The sequence below is a fragment of the Vombatus ursinus genome, unplaced genomic scaffold (genome assembly GCF_900497805.2).
Source record: "Vombatus ursinus unplaced genomic scaffold, bare-nosed wombat genome assembly UNPS02014779.1, whole genome shotgun sequence".
Classification (NCBI taxonomy): domain Eukaryota; kingdom Metazoa; phylum Chordata; class Mammalia; order Diprotodontia; family Vombatidae; genus Vombatus; species Vombatus ursinus.
Window position 1 is genome coordinate 37,651,592 of NW_020954557.1, and position 17,980 is coordinate 37,669,571.

General features: G+C 36.4%; 1 pseudogene; it reads left to right on the top strand.

Moving 5' to 3' along the window:
- Positions 1 to 7,707: 7,707 nt before the first annotated feature.
- Positions 7,708 to 11,356, top strand: LOC114045897 (annotated as a pseudogene).
- The last annotated feature ends 6,624 nt before the right edge of the window (positions 11,357 to 17,980 follow it).

Consider the following 17,980-nt stretch of genomic DNA (forward strand, 5'->3'; position numbering starts at 1 on the left):
CTCAGTATCTGGCAAATATATCTTGTACTTTCCCACTTTTCTGATCTTCCTAGAACTTCTAGTTGTACCTTTCTTCCTAGCCAAATGCTATTCATGGTTCAAGATTCACACCCAAATCTTGCCCCCTTTCCTCCATGAAACTTTTCCCAGGACAATTATTCATTCAATAGAGCTTATTTCCCTCTGAACTCATATTATTCCTTGTACATACCATTATGTTGTAATATCTCTTATAGTATTGTTTTAAATTTTAACTTACATTTTTTAATTAAAATTTTCATATTTCTATACTCTTTGTCTCTTGAAGTTTTTTGAGAGGAGGCCTTATGAATTGCTCATATTTGTATGCTCTGAATGTTAACTCCAGTACCAAAGCCCACTGATATGGGACTCTTCTCCTTATTGGTGGAGCGTGCCTGTTTGAGGGGTGGGGTGGAGTTGGCAAGAAAAAAGAACTCTTCAGGCTCTTTCAGTTCTCTTTAAGCTTTGAATCTTTAGAGTTTCTACAAGTTCTGCAGTCACTGTGGGTACTTCTGGCTTCCAGCTTTAAGAGAGAAGATGGGAGATGCCAGTCCCACTTCAGTTTCCTGAAGGGAAAAGACTCTGGAAGAAACTGACATGAGAGGAGAGGAGCTGGAAGTCTCCTTCATGTCCCTATCCCTAGCTTGCCACATTAGAGATTTCAGGGAGTTTCCCCTTGGGTGAGATCTAGGACTCTCTTTCTTGTTTAAGCTGAGTTATCTTGCTCCCAGTGGGAGAGTTCCTTCACTCTGTATTGTCTGGTAGATATTCTCTTATATCTATTTTTCACTGGTTTCTGTTTTGCTACTGATTTGGATAACGGACTTCTTGGATATTTGCTACGTATGTTCATTGTGGAACTGGTATTTGGTGGGAAAGGATTGGAGCCTTGGGTACTTGGGGTACTTCCCCTTCAATAATGAAACAGTGATCAGAAGTTAGGTTTAATATAAAAATCACTTTTCCTAGACTAACAATATTTAAGGGAACAGATAGATATAACTGTAAACCAGTACTCCTTCTCTCTGAAGAGAGCGGAGCAGCTAACTATTGCCCTTCACCTCCTGCTTCCCTTCCTGGAAGAAATTAAAGTTGCCCTGTAGAAAGGTTGGGGTAGAAGAGGCTAGAGATGTCTTTTCTGTCTCCTTTAGAGCCACACAATGGTACCATCATGCTACATGAGCCTTGAACAACACTCTCTCCAAGTATAATGTCTTGTACACAGCAGGAGCTTGGTAAATGTTTATTAGCTGCATGGTGTAGTGTAGGAGTAGGGAACCTGTGGCCCCGAGGCCACATGTGGCCCTCTAGGTCCTCAAATGCAGCCCTTTGACTGAATCCAAACTTCACAGAACAAATCTCCTTAATAAAAGGATGACCTCAAGGCCACAAGTTTCTTGCCCCTGGTGTAGTGGAAAGAGTGCTAGATTTGGAGTCAGAGGGCCTGGGTTCAAATTCTGACTCTGTCACTTATGTGTGACCTTGGGTAAGGCACTTAATTTCTGTGTTAGTTTTCTAACCTGTAAAATAAGAGGATTAGATATGACCAACCCACTCTTTTCTCCAACTTGGCCCCTTCCCTCTGGACACTCCCTAGTTTATCAATGTCTTTCCCAAGACGTATTTAGAATCAAACACAATAGACCCAGATATGGTCTCACCATGAAACAGTACAGCAGGATTTTAATTTTCATAATCCTGAACATCATGTCTTTCTTAATTTAGAAGGCCTCTAAGTTTCCCTCCAGTTCTAATTCAATGATCCCATGATCCTGTTACTTAACTTCACTGGGCCCTCAGTTTCTCTACCTATCAGAAGGTTCATCTAGAGAAAGCATTCTTAATTCAAATCAACTCAACAAGCACTTATTAAGTGTCAACTATGTGACAGGCACTGTGCTAGTCACTGGAGAGAGAAAGAAAGGCAAAAACAGCCTCTGCCCTCAAGAAGCATCCAACTAATGTAGGAGACAATATGCAAATAACTATGTACAAACAACACACACATATACATGTATATGTGTATAGGTATGTGTTACCTATAGAAGTCAGTGTCACAGCATCATAGAGTAGATAGAGGGGAATAAGGTGTAAGAAGACTGGAAAGGTAGGAAGGGGCCAGGCTATGAAGGACTTTAGAAGCCAAACAGAGGATTTTATATTTGATCCTGAAGGTAACAGGGAGACACTGGAGTTTATTGAATGGGGGACAACACAGTCAGATCATGTTATAGAACTTTAGGAAGATCACTTTGATAATTAGATGGAGGATGGATTAGAGTGAGAATAGGCGGGAAGAACAACAAGCAGGCTATTGCAATAGTCCAGGTAAGAGGTGATGAGGGCCTGTCTGCTGAAGGGTGGTGGAAAGAAGAGGGCATATATATATATATATAAGAGGTCTTACAAAGGTAAAATATATGAAGGTAGAATTCCTAACTCCAGATCTGTGGATAGATTTGAGGAGGTCTATGAACTTGGATGAGAAAAAAATTAAAGCTTTATTTTCCAATAATCTTTTAAATTTAGCATTTCCTTTAATTATTTAAAAATGTCATTCTAAGAAGGAATTCATAGTCTTCACCAAACTGTCAAAGGAGTCCAAGACACAAAAAAGGTTAAGAACACCACTAAAGGGCCTCTAAATTTCCTTTCAGCTGTAACTCAGTTATTCTAAGACTCATTAGATTATTTAGCTTCTCTTCACCTCCTTTGTAAAAGGAGAAGGCTGTACTAAATAACATCTAAGACCTCTTCCACCTCCAAGTTGGTGATGCTAATTTGATTGACAAAAGCAATACATGCTGTTTGCCTTAACAGAACTGTCCAGAATAAGTGAAGCAAGTTTATTTCTGGCACGCTGGATTTGGATCTGTGTCCAGCTCTTTTCCCTAGTGCCTTTCACAGACTGACAGCTAGAAAAGGACATCAAAGGTCACCTGGTCTGACCCTCTCATTTTACCCATTAGGAAAGCAAAACCCAGAGAAGTGGCAGCTTCTGTGTCTCTGGGCCTTGGTTTCCTCATCTATCTGTAAAATAAGGGGGTTGGGTCAGGTCGACTTTAAATGGCTCTTCTAGCCTCAAATCTTGGCATCCCCTGAAACTCAACCATTCAAGTTCACGGGAAAGACAACGTGCGAGAACCGAAGGCCGCAGGCATTGGAGTCTGAGGTACCTTGGACAGATCTCTTCACGTCTCTGCACAGGTGAAGGGACCTCTGTGGTTTCTTCTAGTTCTAGGTGTAGGATTCTATGACTCAGGGCTTATCTACGGCCGCTCCGAGTCTTCCGCCCATCCTCGGTCCAGTGGGAAGGTCACACGAGCCAGTAGGCTCGCGGGGCTCCTCAATTCGGTTCACGCGGCCCCCGCTGCGCTGCGGCCGCTTGGAAAGTCTACGCTGACCAAGCGGCTCGCTCCCGGAGGCGAGACAGCTGGGGACGCTGGCTCAGGCCTCTCTCAACCCCTGGGTGGCTGCTGGGCCGCGTCGCCCTCTACCCGAAAGTCGAGGTCAGGGTAGAGGCGTCGGGGGACCGAGAGTTTCCTCTGATAGTAGGTGAGGGGCACGGTGAAGAGTCTGGTCAGGCTGGGAGGTCCGAACTGACTTGGGTTGACGGCCAGCCCTTCTAGGGCCCCGAATGTAGAAGGTGTCCTAAGATCCTATATCTAGCGCTGGAAGAGGCCTTAGAGAACATTTAGTTCAATCCCAGGAAACTGAGGCTCAGAGAGAAAAAATGACTGGCCGAAGCTCACACAGGAAATGTGGCGGAGGCAACATTTGAACCTAGGACCTGTGCCTCCAGTTTCAACAGTCTTTCCACTGCACTGCTTCACATCTTGCCCTCTTGCCTGTTGGGAAGTTTCAAAGCCAACTTCCATTTTCTTGGTCTTTGCTTTGTCTCTTGACAGTACCATTCTTTCCTCTTTTTTTTTCTTTAAAAAATTAAGGACAGTCTGGTGTAGTGGATCATGAGTTGGTTTTGGCGTCAAGAAACCTAGATTCAAATCTTTCCTCTGGCATCTCATTGCGCTCCACAACTCACTAAACACCATATAAGCTGCACAGGAAACGTCCCTGCACTGGCAGAGGTAATTTCCTCACCTGAGAGTTCCTTATATCAATGAAATCATAGGTCTCTATTCCCACCCCTCACCAGTTGGCCACAACTTGTTAAAAAGAAAACAGATAAAATCAATCAACACATCAACCAACTTGTTGATCAACAATTACCCTTTCTCTGATGGCAAAGTAGATTTCTGTCCACCACCAGGGCAGCATGGTTGCCAAATTATTCCCAAATCTTAAACATGATATTACAGGTTTCATACTGCATGTTATATCAAACCAATGTTGATATTATGCTGCTTTGGAAAATTGGAAGAAACAGATCCTTTGGCCATGTGGTATTTTAAATTAAGATTAAAATTTAACATTTAAAATATAAAAAATTATTATATTAAAATATTAAACTTTAAATATAAGAATAAATATTAAATAAGTGTTAAATATAACAAAGTAGCGATAAAGTTGTCTTTTTATTTGCAATGTTCTTTTGACTTTTTTGTTTTCTTATATGTTAAAATATACATTCACTTGATAGTTGTCCCTCTCATATTGAGACAATTTTGTGAACTTTAGCGTTCAGCTGTTTGAGAAATACACAGGAGAATCCCTGTTGGGTTCTGTAGCAAAAGTGGCAGCAGTGGAGTTTAAATGAATACATAGTTGGCATAGTAGTTTGAAAAATGATGAGTTGTGACACAGTGGAAATTGTGTACATTCTTGGCAACTTCCAGGTGTAATCAGCAGTGTATGAGTTAACCCCCTTCCTTTTAAAATTATCTGACTGCAAGCACTATAAATGCCACCAAGGACCTAAAAATTTCAGCACGTCCAATTCAGCCCTTTACATTGTCACTGAAAGTAGGGATTATGCAGTTTGTACTTAAATTGCCAGCTTAATTGCTTTATGAGGATAATGGTAGCAGGAATGGGTTCTTTTTGCTAATATAACTTGTTTATTACTGGGATCATCTAAATAAATCAATAGAACCCAAATCAAAAGAAAAAGTACAAACGTTAATCAAATTTTTCAAGAAAAAAATTTCCTCTTGGCAAAAATAGGGGTCAACTCTTTGCTTTATAAGAACTTTCAGTCATAAAAATTGTTGGGTTAAATGCTTCACAGAGGCCTATGAGCACAGAACTGGTCCATACCTTTTCCAAGACAGCAGTGGCTTAAAGAAAGAAGTTCTGAATCTGGGTGGGGTCAGAGGTTATGAGTTTGAAACCTAGCCCTGCTATTTATTTGTGTGATGTTTCTTTACTTCAGTCAGTGGGAAGGGAGAAGCAGGCTTGGCCTACTTTCTTTAATTATAAAATAAGAGGGTTGAACTAGATAATTTCTGAAGTACCTTGAAAAGTCCTAAAGTTCTATCATATTAAAAGGCTAATTGAAATTATTGAAATTTCTAAGAGTTGGTGCAAAACCTAAAGGAATTTGGAAATACATAATAAATTTAGACAATGACAGTATAGTATAAACCTTTATCTTAATAGATACATTAATGATAGCTAAAATGATGCTGTATTTTGTTTTTGACCAGAATATGCTTTTCTAATTAATTTGTATAGTTAAATATATTATTTTGTTAGAATGGAATAACTTAAATTTCTTTCTTTTTAAAAAATGTAAATAGTATTTTTTTTCCAATTACATGTAAAGACAATTTTCAACATTTTCATTTTTTGTAAAATTTTGAGTTTCAAATTTTTCTCCCTCCCTCCCTCCCCTAACCTCTCCCCAAGCCAGCAAGCAATCTTATATAGATTATACATGTGCAAGAATATAAAACATATTTCCATATTAGTCATGTTGTGAAAGAAGAAACATAACAAAAAGGAAAAACCATAAAAAAAAACAAAAAAAGTAAAATTAGTATGATTTGATCTGCATTCAGACTACAACAGTTCTTTCTCTGGATGTGGGTGGCATTTTCCATCATCAGTCTTTTGGAATTGTTTTGGATCACTGTATTGCTGAGAAGAGCTAAGTCAATCATAGTTGATCATCACCAAATGCTGCTGTTACTGTCTTACATTTATTTCTGTAGCACTTGGAAGTTTATACTTTATACTTGGAATGCAGCCACATGATTAGAAAATTAAATATTTCTATATTTCAGTAATATAAAATTACATATTGAGTTTATTGTTTTCCAGGTACTCAAAAAGCTGATTAGTAAGAAATAGATATAAATAACATTATACCATCAACAAATAACATTATCTTTGCACTGTTGAAAACACTCTGATTTTTGCATAATTTGAATAGAAGAGACAACCAGTTTTTATGATATAATAGAGCTTATGGCAAACCTGACCAAAATAAATATCTTAGGCAAACTTTATTTGGTATCTGTATATAAATATGGTCACAGAAGAAAGGTTTTAATTTGAAAAATTATATGTTTAAGGCTTTATACCATTGTAAAGGATTCTAATGGCACCATCTGAATTTAAATTATTCCTTTACATTTTATTTTTATTTTGATGTTAAGTAATACTAATTTTTGTTGAGGGTTACATATCTAACTTAGTGCAATGTCATTGACATCTAATCTGACAGCTTGCTTCAGAGAAAAAAAATTGCAAAGGAAATGTGAAATAATGTATACAACTTGCCTAAGGGCTTCATTATATTTTATAAAATTTATTGTCCTGATATTCAAATAATCAGTATTGCAGGCATTATAAAGTGTCTACAATGAGTATGGTATTTAAGCACTTCTCAAATTCTTTTAGCTTCTTAGTTTTAAATAATTTAATAAAAGTAGAAAATTCTGAAGTTGGAAAATTTGTGTTCTATTAAATAAGCTACTTGCTTGAGAATACATGTTTTAGTTTGTTTTATTTTTTTCTACATGCAAATTTGGAAGTATAAAAAAAGTAGAATGTGGCTGCTATTCATGAGTGAATTCATAAATAGCTGAAACAACATATACTTTGCCTCTAGAGCACTTACTGCAATAGTTTTAAGATTAGAAGGCATTGAAAGTACTTCCATGAAGATAAGTCCAATACCTGAAATTTGGCCATTTTCCTAAAATGGAATTTTAAAGTGTTTGTATGATTTATGAGTAGTCTTTGTGTGTGTGTGTGTGTGTGTGTGTGTGTGTGTGTGTGTGTGTGTGGATTTGTGATTTCATCTGCATAGAGTGCTCCTGGTGAAAAACTTCTTTTAACAGTGCAGATGGCTGTCTTCACTGCAACTTAGAGAGTCCTAGAGAGTTGTCTGGGGACAACTGAGAACCTGTCACTTGCTCAGGGTCCCACACACTATGGGTTAGAAGCAAGACATGAGAGTATGAGTACATACTCTTTTTTAAATTGAAAGTTTTGTTTGGGAAATGAAGAATGTAGTGTATTGATTTAGTGGAAATTAAATTGTTGTTTAGAGTTGGAAAGAAAACAGCACTCATATTAATGAGAAAAGGATACTCTTTCCTTCTTTTTCTACTTTTCCACCTTCTCCTTGATCTTGCTTGACTTTTCCTTCACTTTTTTCCTTATTAATCATGACTAGATTTGCATATTTTCTCAGATTTGTAAATGAGTTTTCCATTCTCTTCTAGAATATGCTTTTCTTTTTAGTTTGTGGTTTGATCTTTCTCATTTCAGAACAAAATGGGAGATGTTGAGGTGGGCAGGAAAATCTTTGTTCAAAAATGTGCTCAGTGTCACACAGTGGAAAAGGGTGGAAAACATAAGACTGGCCCAAATCTCTGGGGTCTGATTGGTCGAAAAACAGGGCAAGCACGTGGATGTAGTTATTCTGAAGCAAACAAAAATAAAGGTAAAAACTAAGAAGTGGAAAGAAACCCAAATATTTTGAAGTGATAAGAAAAGCATGATTTGATTTCTTTCTATCCTTTCAGTTTGGTTACACATAGCAGGTACTCATAAACATTTGTTAAATGAATTAAAATTTATTCTAAAATAAGAATCAATATTGATTTACTACATGGAATAGACTTAAATCAGAACAACAGTTCATTGTTTAGATAAAAGGAATTAGTGATGTCAAGCAAAATAGTAATGTTTGTCTAGATGCCACATAGATACCTTATTTAATGCACACTAGTTCTGGAAAAAGCATGTAAGTTGATTTTTTTTTACAACTCAACTAATTTTAAGTGCATTGAGGAAGTTATATTTAAAGCAGAGATTCTTAGCTGAGGTCTGTGAACTTTTTTTAAAATAGTTTTTTATACCTAAAATTCAATATATTTATTTTCCTTTGTGTCTTATATATTTTATGCATTTCAAAACATCATTCTGAGAAGGGATCCCTAAGCTTTACCAGGCCACCAGAAGGGTCTATGACACAAAAAATGTTAAGAACCTTAAATCTAAAGGAATGTTATGGTACATGTTTTTGTAAATTGAATGTTGTTGTTGAGTTGTTTTCAGTTGTGTCCAACTCTGTTTCCACTTTTGGGGTTTTCTTGGCAAAGATGCTAGTGTTTTTTGCCATTTCCTTCTCCTGCTCATTTTACAGATGAGGGAACTGAGGCAAACAGGGCTAAGTGACTTGCCCAGGGTCACATAGCTAGTAAGTGTCTGAGGCTAGATTTGAACTCAGGTCTTCCTGACTCCAGGCCTGGTGATCTATCCACTACACTGCCTGGCTACCCAGGTAAATCAAATAATAACCCTATGATTTGTCTCCTTTATGGAAAATTGGATTTTTATGCATGAGATTTGCTTAAAGCAACATACATCAGTATTTTGAAGCTACGACATGGACTAGTTCTAAGATTTCCTGGTTTTTAGAGACCTGAATGTCTCACCAATTATATGGAATTTACTTTAGTTCTGGATATAGGATGTTATTGTATATGGCTCCTATGTGTTCCTTTCAAGTGGCTCATTAATTAGCTTATTAAAATATCTCAAGATGTTTATACTATGTAGAACATAGTATGTTTTATTTTGGGGGTCATTAGGAACTCTTCAGCTTATGTTATGGTAGAGGAGGCTTAAAAAATTACATTGCCTCTTCTATGCATTTCTTTTAGTTACTCAAATTTCCTTTGACTATTCCCTCAGTAAGGAATAAATAAATATAGACATTTATATATTTTAACCATGACCATTCACAACATTCTATTAAGGGTAGATATCTAACAATATTGTAAACTCTCTATTTTCTGCCATGACTGGGGAAAGGGGACATTTGGATTAAATATTCTAGTTATCAGAACATACTAGGGGCACCCAAACTTTCTTTGAAGCCTTGAGATCACTGGGTGGGATGCAGATAGTGAAATTCCTGAGCACTGTAGGAAGATAGGGTGAATGGGGTAGCATCATTGCTAACTATACTCTTGCCTCATTGGGAATTCCAGCAAGCCTCTGGAGACAGTGGCATGGCAATAGCATATAGGTAGCAGATTTAGAAGGCTTTAGGATCTATGTGTGGATAGAGAATATTGGAAGAGAAAGAACACTAGAGTTGGAGTCAGAAGCTCTGACTTTGAGTCCTGGCCCAAGTATTTACCTGCTGGGTGACAACAGGCAAATTACTTAACCTCTCTGAGTCTCAATTTCCCCATTTGCAAGTGGAGATAATACCTTACTTATTTCACAGGGCAAGTTGTGAGGAAAGTATTTTTTAAACTTCAAAGTGTTGCAAAAATGTGAGCTATTATTAGTTATTGAAAATACCTGAAGATGGTGGAGTAAAAGCAGTGACTTGCTTAAGCTCGCCCCCAAAGCCCTCCAAATACCTGTAAAAATGGCTCTAAACAAATTCTAGAGCAGCAGAACCCACAAAAAGACAGAGTGAAACAAATTTTCAGCCCAAGACAACCTAGATGGTTTACTGGAAAGATCTATTGCGCCAGGTTGGGAGAGGAATGCAGCAGTTCAGTGTGGGCATGCAGGCAAAGACCAGGTCTCAGAAAACCTGGAGCAGGCCTCAGAGGACTGAATCACATGCAGCTGTGGTAGTTTCCAGACTTCTCAACCCACAAACACTAAAAACAGCTTAGAAGGTCAGTAGGAAAAGTCTGTGACTGCGGTGAGAGAGAAGCTTGGTTCCAGCCCCAGTCTCAGTGTAGCCTTGGGACAGCAGCTGTTTCTGGAGCTCTCGGCCCACACATGGTGCAGGGATCACGCGGCTGATCAGAGGAGATTGCAGGGATCTCCTTGCTGGCACTGAGGCAGGATTCTCTTGCTTTGCCCATGCTTGGATCTGGGTTGCAGTCCTGGGTAGCTGTCCTAGGGCGAGGAGGAGGGCTGGTGAGGCGGAGCTTATGGTGACAGTAGAGGGAGTCCTCCTCACAGTTCTAAGGAAGAAAAGAGGGCTTGTGGTCACTCAGACCAGAGTACAGTCCAGGAAAGGAGTAAACACTTTGCCCTTGATGGTACCACCCTGGAAGAACTGAAAATTTACAGGTCCCTAGAAGTATCTCTGAAAACAACTGCACAAAACCCCCAAAGTTGGGACAGTACATTCTCTACACTAGAAGCAGACTCCTACCTTAACAAGAGTTTAAAACTCAAGTAATTGGCTAGGAACATGAACAAACTGAACAAAAAAGTCAGACCATAGAATCTTTCTTTGCTGACAAAGAAGATCAAAACATAAGACCAGGAGAATACCTACTATGTGGATTATGTAGGATATCATAAACTATACAACTCTATGGTATTATATTAAGGACTTTATATTATTTGAGGATGTAAGACTTCCTTGTCAACATTTTAGCTAGCAATTGCCTTTCTGTTTTCTATCCACTCTCTTGTCTATCATGCCATGCCTTGTCATATCCTTGAGGGACTAGGGCACTAAATGCTATAAATTTGGCTGAAGGGAAGACATCAGGAATATGGGGTGCTGCTTAAGGCCAATAGGTCTAGGCAAATTACCTAGTAACAAGAGCTCCCTGGATAGTCAAGGATCATGAGAGTGCTGAGTTATCGTTAAGGGGAGCCCAGTATAGCATGACCAAAGATAATTTTCCCCTACTTTTTTTGTCTTTGATTGACTCTGTTTATAAATATTCTCAATTAATGTCAGTCTCAATTTTGAATTCATGATTAGGTGCTCATTCATGTATTTGTTATATGACAAATAGTAAATGGAGTATAACATATCAAATTTATTTTCAACTCCTTAGGTATTATCTAGAATGAAACTAATCTAATGGAATATTTGGAGAACCCTAAAAAATATATCCATGGGACCAAAATGATTTTTGCAGGCCTCCGAAAGAAGAGTGAGAGAGAAGCTCTTGTTGTATATTTGAAAAAAGCAACATCCAAATGACACATTATTGTAGTTATTAAAATACCAATTATAAGACTAATTTTTCAATTTTCAAATTTTTTTGTTTAGAAAAATCATATTTTTAGTAGTCTATCTTTTGTTCAACCTGTACTATTTAACAATTTCAAATAAAGGTTGACCTTTGTCAATGTTTATAATCTATTGAATAATGACCCCTCAGCATTTGATTTTTTTTTTTCTCAGTCCTGTAGGGGAATAAGGGAAAGCCAAAAATTTCTCTATTGAGCTAATTAACGTGTACAAAATAGCACATGACTTTAATAGTAGTGCTATGATGAGTACAACTTATATACATGTATTTCTCTAAAATTTAAATGGAAATACAGTGGGAAAAGTATTAATTTTCAATAAACTATATTTGCTATACAGAATTTTTATTTGCTTTGTAACATAATACAATAACCATATTAAAAAGAAAATGAAAGGGAAAGGTTTGTTCTAAACTTCAGAATCTTTGTGAGAAGATACAGAAATTATTGATCTTATCTGATATAAAATAAAACTTGGGAAGATAGAATGCATGCCTCTAATGTTAAGAAATACCAATTGCTTTAATATTTGAAGTATCCATCATTTTGTCAGTAGGGCTGCTTTTTCTTCATGCAACTTCCTATGTTTTGGTAGGGTGTCTTTATGAGCTGCTGTAGCCAACCTTGCAGTAATGAGCCTTTGAGTTTCCCTGACAGGCACACAGTTCTTCCTTGGACCAGTAATAAAAAGCTTTGCAGTTTTCATGTGATCTGCCAGAGTTTGCATTTCACTAGTGCAGTCTTCAAGAACCCGCAATGACCTCTATACTCCATGACTCATTGGAGTAGGACTTTAGTGGAGGAATAAGTACTTCTAATAGGTAATCAAATAAAACAATACATGTTAATCTTTGTATAAAAACTTAATTGATATGCTTGGAAAACCTAAAGTCTCAAGTAAAAAGTTAATTGAAATAATTAATAATTTTAGCAAAGTAGCAGGATATTAAGTAAACCCATATAAATCATCAGCATTCCTATATATTACCAACAGGACCCTGCAGGAAGATATAGTTAGAGATACCTCATTTAAAATAACTCTAGACAATATAAAATACCTGGGAATATACCTACCGAACAAACCCAGGAACTACGTGAACAAAATTATAAGAAAACTTTGTACGCAAATAAAATCAGATTTAAATTAATGGAGAAATATTAGACATTCATAGGTAGGCAGGGTCAATATAATAAAAATGACAAAATCTATATATTCAATGCCATCCCAATTAAATTACCAAAAATTATTTTATTGAGCTAGAAAAAATAATAACAAAGTTCATTTGGAAGAACAAAAGGTCAAGAATATCAAAGAAACTAATGGAAAAAATGTCAAGGAAAGAGTTTTAGCATTACCAGATCTTAAACTATATTGTAAGGTAGTAATTATCAAAACTATCTGGTACTGGCTAAGAAATAGAAAGGTCATAGGTAGACATTCAATTTACAGCAGCAAATAAATATAGTAACCTAGTGTTTGACAAGTGTAAAGACTTAAGTTTTTGAGATAAGAATTCATTATTTGGTAAAAATTGTTGGGAAAACTGAAAAGCAGTCAGGCAGAAATTGGGCATAGACCAATATCTTACACCATTTACCAAGATAAGGTCAAAATGGATACAGGACCTAAATATAAAGGGTGATATTGCAAGAAAATTTGAAGAACATGGGCATATCCCCTATCAGACTTATGGATAGGTGAACAATTTGTGAACAAACAAGAGATGACAGCATTGTGAGATATAAAATGGATAATTTTGATTACATTAAATCAAAAAGGTTTTGTACAAATAAAACAAATGTAACCAAAATCAGAAGGAAAGCAGAAAACTGGGGAAAATCTTTATAGACAGTTACTCAGATAAAGGTCTCATATCTCAAATATATAAAGAACTCTGTCAAATCTATAAGAATGAATATCACTCCCAATTGATAAATGGTCAAAAGATATGAACAGGCAATTTTCTCATGAAGAAATCAAAACAATTTATAGTAATATAAAAATGCTCTAAATTATTATTGATTAGAGAAACGCAAATTAAAACAACTTTAGAGATATCATCTTACAATTATCAGACTGGCTAAAATGATAGAAGGAGAAAGTGATATTGGAGGGGATGTGGAAAGATTGGGACCTTAATTCATTGTTGGTGGATCTGTGAGCTGATCCAACTATTCTGAAGAGATTTGGAATCATGCCCAAAGTTACTAAACTACTTATACCTTTTGACCCAGCAATGCCACTAATAGGTCTGTTTCCCACGATGATTAGGGAAAAATGAAAAGAACCTATTTATAGTTACTCTCTTTGTGATGGCAAAGAACTGGAAATTTCAGGGATGTCCATCAATAGGGGAATGGCTAAACAAATTGTAGTAGTTCATGATGGAATATTATTCTGCTAGAAGAAATGATGAGCTCAATGATTTTAGAAACACATGGAGGAGAGAACTCCATGAACTAATGAGCAAAATGAGTAGTACCAAGAGAGGAACATCATATACAGTAACAGTAGTATTGTTTTAAAAACAACTTTGAGGGATCAGTCATTCTGACTATTATAAATAGCCAAATTAACCACAAACACTCTATGAAAGAAGATGCTGTTTGCATCAAGACAAAGAACACACACACACGTCAATTGTAGCCATCTTGAAGTTGGGGTGTGGGGGGGAGGGAAAAAAGAAAGTTACATGATAACTTTGTTGTATATTTGAAAGGAATGGCAAATTGTACATAATGGATTTGCAATTTCATGTGCAATCCTCTGTTTTTCTATTCTACTTTGTTATGGAAATGTTTATTTCTTAAGTTCACAATAAAATAAATTAATTAAAAACAGAAAGCAAAACAAAACACTTATTATCTTGGGACATTTAGGTGGCACAGTGGATAGAGCACTGGCCCTGGAGTCAGGAGAACCTGAGTTCAAATCTGGCCTCAGACATTTACTAGCTATGTGACCCTGGGCAAATCACTTAATCCCAAATGCCTCAAAACAACAACAACAACAACAACAACAAATCTTATTCTCTTGAATGTGTCCCATAGTGCAGATAGGGCTAGTCTTGGAGTAAGTGTTCATGACCTGCCTCTGGCAGAGGACATCTGGGAGACCATTGGTACGTCACTGTCTCCAACTCTTAGTTTCCCAGACAGCTCTCTAAGACTAAAAGTCACAGATGAGTTACTGATCTACATTGATGGAAGGAATTTAGACAACAGGAGTTTCTTGCACTGATGAAATCACATGATTTTGAATAAAATGACGTCTTTCCTTAAGATCACGTTGAATATCTGGTAAATTTGCCAGACTATTCACATAGACTCTCTCAGTAACTGATATGGATTACAACAGCCAAATCAATTGTGTGGCAATCAACATAAGCCTTTAAGACTGAATGAAGAAATCAGCTATATTTCTTTCTTTTAAGTAGGCATGACCTAAATATTTCAACTGAGAAATACTGTGTGAGATGCAAATGTACCTGGGTATAATTTAGGAGTGTGCTGGTAAATGTTATCAATTGGCTTTCCAGAAAAAAAAAAAGTATGGTCAACACTTTTTTTTCAATCATTAGCAAATTTATTAGTTGTGTTTATAAAATATAATCAGTTTCTTCTATGTATGTATAATGTATTTTGCTTAGAGGTATCAAAAACCAAGTCAATGCACATTTCCTAAGCACTTATTATGAGATTTTGTTCTCTGTGCTGGATCAGAAAAAAAATAGATCAAAACATAGCTATAGTAGAGGTCCTGCCTTTGCAAAGCTTACAATCCATTAAGGGTGATGATAATAGAGATTCCCTGTGATACAAAGGAAAATGGGGTAAGTATAAAGGAAAAATATAGAAAAGTAGTATGAGAAATTTGAGGAAGGAATTATCTTTTTCACCAGGAGTATTCAGTGATGAGTTAATAAAAAAGGAACATTCTGAATTGGGCCCTCCAGCTCAGACACACGAGAATGGGGTGAAAGGAGAACAAGGAGTGGGAAAAGAACATGTATTCTAGATATGGATGAATGGCATAAGCCCATAATACAGAGGAAGAGAAGAGTAAGATAAATGTAGGGCATGGAGAGTAATATCATTGTCTGGAATGTATAATACATTAAAAATTAATATATGATAAGACTGTGCCAATAAATTGGAGTTTTATTTTACTGGGCCTTGAATGCCAAGGTCAGGAATTTAATTTCATATTCCATAATATGATCTATAATTATGATTATTAGCAATCATATATTTTTCATTTTATTTTTGATAAAGAGTAATTGAAAAGTTTCTATAGTAAAAGTACATAACTATACAAATAATATATGAAGATTACTTGGGAAGTGGTGTGGAGGCTAGATAGCAATAGGAAGGAAGACAAGTTGACTACCATTGGGAAAGTATTGACTGAGACCTTCCTTCTTTTAAAAAGCTATCTGCAAGCATACATACTTTCCAAACTCAAGGTCATTATATTTTACAGGATACAAGAATGACTACAATAAACGAAGACATCAAGTCTCCCCACACAAGGAAGGACATTGATAGAGAACTGAAGACAAGCGGAAAACATTGGGGTCACGTTTTTCATTTGAAGTAGCAGAGGATATTTAGCCTATGGCAGGGAAAAGCTAGATGACAAATAAGAAATTAGCCTTGTTCTATTTGGCTCCAGAGGGTAGAAGTAGGAAATGAGTTGTAGTCAAAGAGGGAAAGATTTAGACTTGATGTCAGGAAAACCATTCCTTACCAATGATGTCAGTTGATCATAGAAATATAAATATGCACTAAATAATAAATTTCTAATTTTTAGGTGCCCTCTACCTTCTGCCTTGACCACAGTTTCTGCAATGGCAGTACCCCACCCCTACTGCAGTGAACCATTATGGAAAGACACAACACACTTTTAAGCTTAATCTGCGTTATTAACATTTTCTGCATCACTTTCTTAAGTCTATACAATCAGCAAAACAATAAATTGAGCCCTGATTTGTAGCACTTAATGATTCCTGAGGTATAAATGCTTACACTGAAATTTTAACAATTGGCTTTTTTGAGCTGGTTCAATCTGTATGCTCTGGTATGATATCCCTTAAAAAAGGTCTTCAAAGCCTTAGAATCAATCACCTGCTGAGACATTATAGAGCATTTTGGACATTAGGCGTCTACCCAATCTCTAGCTAAACTGAACTCAAATCAATTTCAAGTAAATGTGTGTCAAACTACTCTGGTCTGGCAAGATCAGGTAAGGTGGCAAAGAGGATGGCATGGAATGAAATAGTGTTTCTTGCAGATCAATACTGAGTCACCTTGGTGATGAAGTGTTTCCTGCCATAACCCATGATACAGCTTTCTTATAGACTATTCAGATGTGTTATCTACTGAATTCTTTCATGAACCTTTCACACAGAAGAAATGTGGTAAAAATATAAAGAAAATTATGAGCATTGTTCATTTTTAAAAGTTTTGTCAATGTCTTTTTGTCATTTCCCGACCAACAGAACCGAGCCTTGAAACAAAGGGAAGCAGTTAAGGAACCAAAAGAGCACACTTAATGTGAATCATGTGCAACAATCTACTCCATAGACTCCACTTCTTTCCTGAGAGAAGGGAAGGGTGTTGTATTATCTGTAATCCAAGACTAGGAATAGTCATTGCAATTAGTCTGTGCTCAGCTGACTTTTAATGTTGTTTTCATTTATATTATTGTAGTCATTGTATGTGTTATTCTCTTGGTTTTGCTCTTTTTATACAAGTGTTCCATTATGTTTATGTATCCCAATTTGTTCAGCCATTCCTAAATTGATGAGCACCTACTTTGTTTTTAGTCTTTTTGCTACAAATATTTTGATATATATGAGATGTTTCTTTTAACTTTGGCCCCTTTGGGCATATGCTCTGTGATGGAATTCCAGGGTCACAGTATAGTAATTTTTCTTGAATAATTCAACCTTATTTTCCAGAATAGTTGGACCAAACTATGGCTCCAGAAAGAATATATTAGTGAGCCTGTTCTGTCCAGCCTTTCATCTTTGCCAATTTTGATGATGAGATAACTTGAAAGTTGTTTTAATTTGTTGTTACGAGCAATTTGAAGATTTTTTTCATATGGTTGTTTGTAGTATGCATTTTTCCAGAAAATGCTGTTTTTTTCCTTTGGCCAATGATCTATTGGGGAGTGGCTCAGTGTTATACATTTGTGTCAATTCTCTCTAAGCTTTGGATATCAGACTTTTATCAGTGATATTTGATGCAAATATTTTTCTTACTTGACAATTTCTCTACTTAGTTTGGTTGCATTCATTTTGATTATGCAAAAGTTTTTCAATTTTATTTTCTCATAATTGTCTATTTTCTCTGTGATCATCTCTGTTTCATTTTGGGTTATGGATTCTCCCAACCCATAGCTCTAAAAGGAACATTCTTCCATTTTCTTCTAATTTTTTTCAGGCCATTACCCCTGTTCTGAATTCACTTTCTTCTCTTTCTAATCTTGAATCTGTAGTTAGCCTAGTGGACATTTCAAACTGGATAGCCTGAAAACATATCAAATTTAGCAGTCTGAAACAGATTT